This window comes from Lepus europaeus, chromosome 1 (assembly GCF_033115175.1).
Source record: "Lepus europaeus isolate LE1 chromosome 1, mLepTim1.pri, whole genome shotgun sequence".
Lineage (NCBI taxonomy): Eukaryota > Metazoa > Chordata > Mammalia > Lagomorpha > Leporidae > Lepus > Lepus europaeus.
In genome coordinates this window covers 131030855-131041424 of record NC_084827.1, presented here as the reverse complement: position 1 = coordinate 131041424, position 10570 = coordinate 131030855, and the positions used below count along the sequence as shown (strand labels likewise).

Sequence of the window (10570 nt, the reverse complement as noted above, 5' to 3'; positions counted from 1 at the left end):
AAAAAGCACAGTTCCTCAACAGTTGAGACAAGGGCTGTAAACAATCATCAAATCTCAAAATAACAATGTCACTCCTATATATTACATTTTAGGTACTCTATTAGTTACCATAGATCAGGTAAAACATATAGTATTTGTCGTTTTTGAAACTGCCTGATTTTACTAAGCATAATGGTTTCCAGTTGCATTCATTTTGTTGCAAAATACAGGAATCCATTTTTTTGTAATGGTTGAGTAGTGTTCCAAGGTTTCTTTATCCAGTCATCAGTTAATGAATATCCTGGTTGATTCCATCTCTTAGCTATTGTGAATTGAGCTGCAATAAACAGGGGCTTTTTCAAATGCTGATTTCACTTCCTTTGGGTAAATTCCCAGGAGTGGGATTGCTGGGTCATATGGTAGATCTATTTTCAGCTTTCTGAAGTACATCATATTGCTATCCACAGTGGCTGCACCAGTTTACATTCCAGCCAACAGTGAATTAGAGTACCTTTTCACCACATACTTACCAGCATTTATTGTTTGTCCATTTCTGTATGAGAGCCATTCTAACTGGGGTGAGGTGAAAGCTCATTGTTGTTTTGATTTGCATTTCCCTGATGGCCAGTAATGCTGAGCCTTTTTTCATGTGTCTGTTGCCATACTTTATATAATTATTTAATTGTATGAAATAATATCTATATAAAATGGAGCTTTATTTAATGTCTTATATAAAACTACAAATATTACATATATATCTGATGAGTATGCTATGTTATAGTCCTTCCTAGTTGCATTCCTTCCCTATCTAAACTAACATAAATATTTGTGCTTTTACTACATATACATCTAGCGTTAATGTATAATATTGCTTTACATGATTTCTAAAATCACATATTTTATACTGTTCTGATTTAGTTAGTTAGTTAGTTAGTTAGTTATTTGACAGGTAGAGTTACAGACAGTGAGAGAGACAGAGAGAAAGGGCTTCCTTCCATTGGTTCACTCCCCAAATGGCTGCTACGGCTGGAGCTACGCCGATCCGAATCCAGGAGCCAGGAGTAAATTCCTGGTCTCCCACGTGGGTGCAGAGGCCCAAGCACTTGGGCCATCCTCCACTGCCCTTCCAGGCCACAGCAGAGAGCTGGACTGGAAGAGGAGCAACCGAGACTAGAACCCAGCGCCCATATGGGATGCTGGCGCCTCATGAGGAGGATTAACCAAGTGAGCCATGGCGCCAGCCCCTGTGCCCATTTTTTCACCTTAGTTATTTAGACATTGTTCATGCATACTCATAAATACCTACTATATTCATTTCTTCAAATAGTAGTTGATCAAGTGATTATAATGTCATATATTTATGTCCTCTACAATGATTCATTTTTAATTCTTTGCAATGTAATATTTTTACAAAAAAATTGAACTTATAAATATCTAGTGGTGAACAAACATAGAGGGATAATTTTTTTTAGAAAATCACAGATGGAATTACCAGTCTATAAATTACACATAATTTCAAAATTTCAACTCTATATTCAGAATCTAAACTATTTGAACTCAAATCCCACTCTACTGCTTACTAGTCATTTGAATATACCCAAGTCACCTACCCATTTATCTTCATTTCTAAATGGGAAACGAATTACAAGGTAGGTTTGGTGTGAAGGTTGAATGTTTGCTTAAAAATTAGAAAGCATTAGAATGTTGTCTGGCACTCAGTAAGACCTTAATAAAGACTATTTATTTGTGTCATGTTTGTGATTTGTATTATTTTTTTTTATATGTGTCTACATTATTTTTACCATCGATCAGGGATAAGAGGGCTCCGGGAGTTTTGAATGATTTCTCTGTTGCTTCTAGCCGAGTTCTCTCCACAGTGTCAGGTCGCCTTCTGAACAGAGTCCAGATGACTCTCTCCCAATCCCATCTAGGAATCAGCACCCTCCTATTACTCCCAGCAGTTCAACAAACTTTGCAAACTGCAGTGAGTGTGAATGTTGTCCTGATTCTAAGCTAAAATCTGAGTCTCCAATATTTTCATCCATTCAATTTTCTATCAGGAACAAAATGGATAGCATCTACTCTCTTTTCCACATAACAGAGTTCTAAACATTATAATGTGTCAAATTTACATTCTACTCATCTCAAGCTTCTTCTTCCTTAAGTTAAATATCCCAGCTCACTTCACATTTTTTGACGTATGCATATTATAAGGTGTCAAATAAGTATGCTTTAAATCACACAGTTTTGTCATACTCCTCTGAACATACTACTTTACAATTGTTCTCCTAATGTCAAGTCTTCAAAAAATTCACAAAAAATGTATTGCAGTAAACTATGTATTACAGTAAGCTTCTGCATCAAAAAAAACTTCTATTTTTAAATTCTACTTTCCATGAACTTTTTGAAGTCCTCTCATATTTTGTCCAAAGATAGGAGCAATTTTTCCTCTGCACAAGACAAAACACTTCTAAAAACTATAAACATCAACATTGTATTGTGAAATGCAGTGGCTAGACACAGATCAGATAAACATTTGCCTTCTCTGTTTTGCTAGTTAATGTTTTGTCTGATGAAGGACAGCTTGCACAAGATACTTACCTTTTAATTATACGAGTTATGATTAAAACTTCTGGGAAAATCCTTTATGACCATGAACAAAACTTGGTGATCCCACAAGTTGTAACCACTTCTCAATAATTTTAAAATGAGGAAGGCATACCTTGTTAACAAGAAGTATGAACTATAAAACAGAAACAGGGGCTGGCATTTTGGTGTAGAAGTTTAAGCTGCTGTCTGCAATGCTGGCTGCTCTACTTCCATCCAGCTCCCTGCTGATGCATCTGAGAAAGCAGTGGAAGATGGCCTAAGTGCTTGGGCCCCTGCACCCATGTGAGAGACTCAAGAAGCTCCTGGCTCTTGGCTTCAGAGCATCCCAGCCCCAGCTGTTGCAGCCATTTGGGAAGTGAACCAGCAGATGCAAGATTTCTCTCTCATCCTCCCTCCCTCCTACCTTCCTTCCTTCCCTCTATCCCTCCCACATTCTCTACTCCACCTTTCAAATAAATAAACAGAACTTGAAAAAAATTACAACAAAAACAACAATGATACTGGTATTGAAGGTTGAATATTATTTTGGTTCTCATATGAAAATCCATCTAATTTGAAAAGATGGAATTTTCCTACAGATGGTGTCAGCTCCTGGAAATCCTTTTGTTATTACTACATTGCTTAAAACAATTTACTTGGATCTATAATATATCTATAATATATTTCAGATTGGTTGCTGTTTAATTAAGTCTGTTGCTTTCTGTAAGTACGTTTCCAAATTACTGCATATCCTGCAATGAAGTATTTAGGAGAAAGAGAGACGATGAGTTCCAGGGAGACAGGAGACATGAGACAGCAGTTCAACTTAGTCCAATTTTCAAGAGTTTCATGACATCAATATGTGGGCACAGTCAAGATAAAGTAATTCCATGGGAAGAAAATATGAGTGAAAGAAGTAAGACTGATATTGTTTATTTCTCTGTATATTATGCTTGACATCAACTAACCCCAGAGTCTACAAAGCTTTAAGCAACAAAGCGTTCATTTTTGATCGCCTTCATAGTTCATCTGTGTTTGTGTTCCATTTTCTCTTGTTATTTGGTTTCAAAGAACTGCCCTGATCCCAGGCATGACAATCATCTGGCAGCAAAAATGGACAATAATATAGAATGTAAAAAAGTAAACTTCCTGTAAGGCTCATAAAATCCTGCTCAGCTGTCACTTGGGTATCTTTTTGTTCCCACTCATTCTGTTTGGCAAAGCTCATAAAGCAGCAAAACTTTATGTTAGAGGAAAGGGAACTGTGCTCCTCTTGCTTGTTACCAGAGAGACCAAGAGGAAAGAACAGCCAATGTATTGGAACAAACCATGTCATTACCTCAGTAAGGAAGAGGAAAGATTACAAGTTAGGCCCTTCTCCCTATGACATGGATTTTTTTTTTTTTTTTTTTTGGTAAATTTTCATTTAGAGATTAAGAAAACTGAGAGACTTAGTAGATTAAATAAAAAACTTGGCTGAAGATAAATTAACAATGTAGATATTTTGTCTTCAAAATCATGCTTCAATGATAGGCATCTCAAGTACTGTTAACAGCCACATATTGCCTTGGTTAAAAATGAACTGGTTGGATTGTAACTAGGAAGCCTTGGAGCTGCCTTTACCTGATATGTTTCCCTTTCTTTTCCACCTTGCCCTTTACCCTAGGCAGCTAAATCCAAGAGCAAAGAGCACAGCCTCTGTGTGACTTGTTGAATGGATGCATCCACCCACAACAGACAAGATATTCTTGAAAGCTCAGGCTTCACATTGCAAGAACAGTGACCTGGAGTGAGGACGGGTTTTGACATCCAAATCTTAGTCAAAATGCAACAGAAACAATTGGGCTGAGTGACTTTTCCCCCAGAAGAGGACAGACAGAAGGTAATAAATGGATTAGAGGTCCTCTCCAAACACTCACAAAGGTTCAGACGCCCTGGAGAAAAGAAAAGGATAAAGAGCAAGAGACACATGGACTGCTCAGATTTAACCAGATGTGACCAAATTTTAACTGATATTTTGAATAACAATAAATTAATTAAAATAGAAGAGATTGCATTTTCCATATCAGCAACAATTAAGAGATTGAGAGCTAAGAAATTTCATCAGAAAAGTGAATCACAGGCCGGCGCCACGGCTCACTAGGCTAATCCTCCGCCTTGCGGCGCCGGCACACCGGGTTCTAGTCCCGGTTGGGGCACCGGATGCTGTCCCGGTTGCCCCTCTTCCAGGCCAGCTCTCTGCTGTGGCCAGGGAGTGCAGTGGAGGATGGCCCAAGTGCTTGGGCCCTGCACCCCATGGGAGACCAGGAGAAGCACCTGGCTCCTGCCATCGGATCAGAGCGGTGCGCAGGCCACAGCGCGCCAGCCGCAGCAGCCATTGGAGGGTGAACCAACGGCAAAAGGAAGACCTTTCTCTCTGTCTCTCTCTCTCACTGTCCACTCTGCCTGTCAAAAGAAAAAAGAAAAAAAAAAAAGAAAAGTGAATCACAAATAATATACAGTTAGTTAGGATGTGGATATAAGGATAAAGACTGAGATGGAGACTGAAGTTCAAAGATTCACTCCTCACCTAATTCAGTGAAATGCCTTTTGAGTCACTCCATGTGTGAGAAGTAATCGGTTGATGGGGCCAGCATTGTGGCTTTGGGGGTTAAGCTGCTACCTGCAATACTAACATCCTGTATGGGTACCAGTTCGTGTCCCGGTTGCTCCACTTCTGATCCAACTTCCTACTAATGACCTGGGAAAAGCTTCAAAAGATGGCCCAAATACTTGGACCCCTGACACATATGTGAGACACCCACAAGAAGCTCCTGGTTCCTGGGTTTGGCTTGGGCCATCCCCAGCTGATGCAGTCATTTGGGGAGTGAGTTAGCAGATAAAAAATCTGTGTGTGAGTGTGTGTGTATGTGTCTCCCTCTCTCCATAACTCTATCTTTCAAATAAGTAAATAAATCTTTAAAAAAAAAAAGTAGTTTGTTGAAATATGAAATAATGAAATATTTAATCTTTGCACTGTTTGAAGTACTCAGAAATGCCTGAAATGAAGGTTTGATAAGATAAATTTGTAAATAATTTTATTTTAGATATCTTCCAAAACTGCTGTCTCATTGGGAATTTTAACATCCTTTGTAATTTCAGCATCCTCTAAACTATGAACTCTTCTCAAATGCTGAAAAAGAGCTAACTTCTTCCAAATCATGTCTCAATTTTTAAGTTTCCTGAAGTTGTGGAAATATAAGACACATGTAAGAGGGGCCAGCGCTGTGCCCAAGTGAGTTAAAGCCCTGGCCAGAAGCGCCGGCATCCCATATGGGCGCCGGTTCTAGTCCTGCCTTTTCCTCTTCCAATCTGGCTCCCTGCTATGGACTGGGATAGCAGTAGAAGATGGCCCAAGCCCTTGGGCCCCTGCACCCACGTGAGAGACCCTGAAGAAGCCCCTGGCCCCTGGCTTCGGATCGGCACAGCTCCGACTGTTGCGGCCATCTGAGGAGTGAACCAGCAGATGGGAGACGTCTCTCTCTGTCTCTATCTCTCATTGTAACTCTGTCTTTCAAATAAATAAAATAAATCTTTTAAAAAAAGATATATGTAAGAGATAAGCTTCTTAAATTATGGATAAAAATAGGAACTGTCTCCTAACATACAGGGCAAGTAAGGAAGTATTATTTTTATATCTTTTTAAAGCAGTTTATCTATTTGAAAGGCAAAGTTGGGAAGAGGTGATACAAAGAAAGAGATCTTCTATCTGCTGGTTTGCTCCTCAAATGGACATAAGACTGAGGCTGATGCAGGTCAATGCCAAGAGCCAGGAACTTGACCCTGGTTTCTCACATGGGTGGGAGGGGCCAAAACACTTGGACTGCCAGCTGCCAACTTCACAGATTGTGCTATTAGGGAGCTGGATTAGAAGCAGAGCAGCCAGGACTTGAACCAGTGCACTAATGTTGGCATCGCACGCTGTGCCACAATACTGACCCCTATTTTTATATCTTGGTCAAGAAATACCCAAGCTCTTATTAATAGCTTAGAATGTGATTTGAATTGTGTGATTCAGAAAGAAAAGAAAATAACAACATGATGAGAAATGAAAAAGATTGCACTTATTACTAGGTGAGCATTTGGAACATTAAGCTACTGACCAGATACAGAGTGACCTAAGATACAATGGTGTCTGTTAAAATCGTTGCTGTGAAAATTTATTTTTTTCCAACTAACTTAGAATCTTACAAACTGAAATGGTAAATAAGCAACAAAAACCCCCAAAGGGATTGCACACACACCTCAGAGAGAGAAGCAATGGATCTACATGTTCTGTAAGTTACAGGATCAGGCATTGACTTCAAGTTCCTGCATTCTCTTGAGCATGAAAATACCCAAATTTGTCTGATTTACATGGAAACAAAGTGATGAAAAGTTTTCATTAATGCCAAGTGCCATGCAAATATGAAATTGACGATCTTTGCAAAACACAATGTCAGTACAGCTGTGGCTTTTCAGATAGATTTCTTAAAACAACAAAAAAGATATTCCCTCAACAACTGTAGGACAAAAATGGGTTTATGGCAAGGATATAAATTCTTGAGTACTTAGGACAAGTTGAACTAGGCCTGCGGAGGTACCATAATTGTGGCGTCACCCTCTTATCACTTCCTTCTCACTCTTACTCTTGCTTTCATTCTTCCCCTAGTTCTAGCTCAGAGGTTACAAATTCTCTTTCACTTTTCCTTTTCAACATTCCCTGCCTACTACCTTTCTCCACATAACCTTGCACACAATCATTATGGCCTCCAGCCTTTCTCGGCTTGACCTTTCAGTACAGGCTCTGGCATGTCCTGTCCACTTTTTTCTATATTAGTTCACATTTCCAAGGAAGGAACTTGGTTGGCTGAGCTTATTTACCTAACAGAGCCCATAGATTGGCCAAAACATTAATCAGTGTCCATTGTAGTATCACTACAGATCATTTCTCAACAATCAGCAGTACCAATGGTGGTTGAGCAATAGAGTGAGGTAACAAAGGGTTAAATTGATAACATGGCTTGAAATTCAGACCACGGGTGAGAAAAAGCATGGAGGAGGAACTAAGTTGCTGTGCTCTGACGTCAGACGGCATGATCTGAATCGCAGCTGTGCACATGGTACTCAACCTTTCTGGAGCTGTGAAATGATCACACAGAGGACCTACTGCATCAGCTGGGTATGAGAGATTAGTTTTTGTGTCACCTACTAATTATTTGACAAATATTATAAACACATAAGAGGAAAGATTATCCCTTCCATAGACAGATATCAAAGGGAAGAGTGTGCACAGTTGAAGGCACAAAGAGAAACTGAGACAGAGAAAACAAGAACTGGTGGATTTTCTAATCAAATGACTTCAGTTTTCAGTAAATGGTACCATCTTGTTAAATTCCTAGTGATTTTAGTCTGACAGGATCATAATTCCACTAAGTGAACCTTCATGATGGGGACCTACATCAGAGCAAGGCTAAGTGACATCTTTAAATATTTATATTTTCTGTAAAATACAACAACACAGTAGTAATGTAAACAAGCAGCAACGAGAGTCAGCATTTATGTAGGTTTGCCACATGTTGGAGAATGCCTTACAACTATATATATATATATATATATATATATATATATATAATTAATACTTGTTTCAAGCCAAGAATATCTGATTATCACCATTTTACAGAAAAAGAAACCAAGGCAGAGAGAATTTAAATAACTTGGCCAAAGTTGCAAAGCTGGCAAACAGCCAAGGTGGGGTTCACAGGCTGAAATTCTGCAATTTACAACACAATACACTGTTTCTCTGATGAGAGTTTCCTCAGGTAGCCCTCAGATTATTTCACCTAAATATACTAAGCATATGGACAAAATCATCTGAAGAATAAAAAAAAAAAGTTCAGTGATTAACAATATTACAAAATAAATATGTAATTTAAAAAAAGGAAGGAACGTGTTTTCAAGAAACTAATTACAAAAAGAATTCTGAAAGTAAAAGAAATAGATATTAAAAAATAATGATGTCTGAATCTTAATGTAAGCTATTTCCTTTGTCTCTTTTCTCCACTTGAAAAAAAAAAAAAAGGCTTTGGGAGAGTTTGGCGAAATTACACACTTTGTGTGTAGTCTGAGTTGGAGTGACCTCACAGGAAGCCCAGCTACTCCCAGCTGCCTGTGAGCTCTGACAGGAACTCCGACGCTCCCTTTTGGCCCAAATGACAGGACACACTGGGCTGGTGCATCGGCAAATTCTTACCTTTCCCCTTCACTGTTACCAGGATCAGATTGCATCTCTTTGAGTCTCCTCCACTCCCACCTCTGTGACTCTATAAAAGAAGAAGTAGAGAAGATAAATCCACTCTCATCACCTGGAAGGGAAGACAAAACAGCCTCAACTACGTTTTGAAAAAATCTTTCCAAGACCTTTCTTCAGAGATTTTACTCGTGAGTATTCGCAAACACACTGGCTGGTGCACGGGAAATAACTTTTACTCCTCTTTCTTTAGAGAAAAGCAGGCAAAGTCGAGTGGAGGAGGATCAGTGTGTTATTTTCCTAAAATGAAAATCAGCCCTTCCCTGTGAACAAAGTAAACTCGCTTTGCGATGCAAAATTGTTTTCAGCATTTTGCACTTAACTTCTGAAATGCATGTGTGTGCAGTACATGTTTATGCATTTAAGATCAATAACATTTTTATCAATAATTGGGGAGATGCAGCCTTTTTATAATTTTAACATTGTAGTAGAATTCTTTACTAAATGTTTCTGGTTAATTGAAATTTCTTGAAGTTTGGTTTACCTTAAAATTTTATTTAGTAACATACAAGGAGACTGTCAGCTTCTGTGTAAAGAAACTTCTTTGCCTTTAGTTGGAGATTTTTAAAATGAAATATAAATAGGAGAACTATTTTAATCTTAGTATTTCATGCCAGCATTTACTAAATCTCTCTAAGGAAATATATTGCAAGTCTCTAAAGACTAAAGAAAATATTGTAAGATACTTAAATAAGAATATTTGTGATCAAGTCTGTATATTCTTCAGTTACATAAATTAAAACAATAGATTACATACGCATATGATACACTCATATTCTTGCTGGTTCTGAAATGATTAAACTTTATTTCTATAGTTAAGAAGAGTACATAATATAGCAATTGTCAACCACAAAATTATGAGACGACATTATTTACTTATGGAAAAATCTCATTTGTATAAGAAACTATGAAAAAATGAGAGCTAAGACCAGTGTCATGTGGGAGAAAAGAACAGATAAGCCACAGCCACACTGTGACTCAGAGCTCTGGAAATTAGTCACAAAATGACTTTGTACAATAGGAGATAACATAAATGTAGAGGCAGAACCCAAGCAGGAAACATACAGCTGAGAAGGTCGTATTTTCTATGTAAAAGCATAACATTTATATCAGAGGGTCAAAGTTAAAAAAAAATTTGAGATATTTCAAAAGTTTTGAACCTAAGGTAATCTTTTATAAAACACTATAAGGAGTCCTTTAAATTCATCATTCTACTGCATGAATTATTTCAGGGCATATCTTCATATCTTAACTACCCGTTAAACTAATGGATAAAGTCCTCTGAAAACTTATTTGAATAGAAAATAGTTCAATAAAATGTTGTGAAATTTTAACAGGGATCAACAGAAACTGAAAATATTAATGGAAATAGAAATAACTAACATAACAAAGTAAAACCTTAAAGCCAAAGTAAAATTTTAAAATACCTACATTTATCAATGCAAGTAGTTTCTAATGAAACCAAATTTGTCTTATTCAGGTGGCCATAGAATCTTGTTGACATCTTTACTGATGTATATATATTTCTATTTGGTTTGTCTCTCTATTATGTATGCTGTTGGACAATTTTTTGTTTCATTTTGCTTTATTTTCCTTTAAGGTACATTCTGATATCTTTACACATTTGTGTTATTTCCAATGACTACTTCTAAACTCTTCTTGGAAATGTGGCTC

At 37.7% G+C, this 10570-nt stretch overlaps 1 protein-coding gene across 1 annotated transcript in view; it reads left to right on the top strand.

The window, feature by feature from the left end:
• The first annotated feature begins 8733 nt into the window (after positions 1–8733).
• The window catches only part of TFPI (tissue factor pathway inhibitor), a 68005-nt gene continuing 66168 nt past the window's right edge, over positions 8734–10570 (top strand). Inside the window, exon 1 of the mRNA XM_062188930.1 lies at positions 8734–9027. The gene's annotated coding sequence lies outside the window, so the exon portion shown is untranslated. The remainder of the gene's footprint in view (positions 9028–10570) is intronic.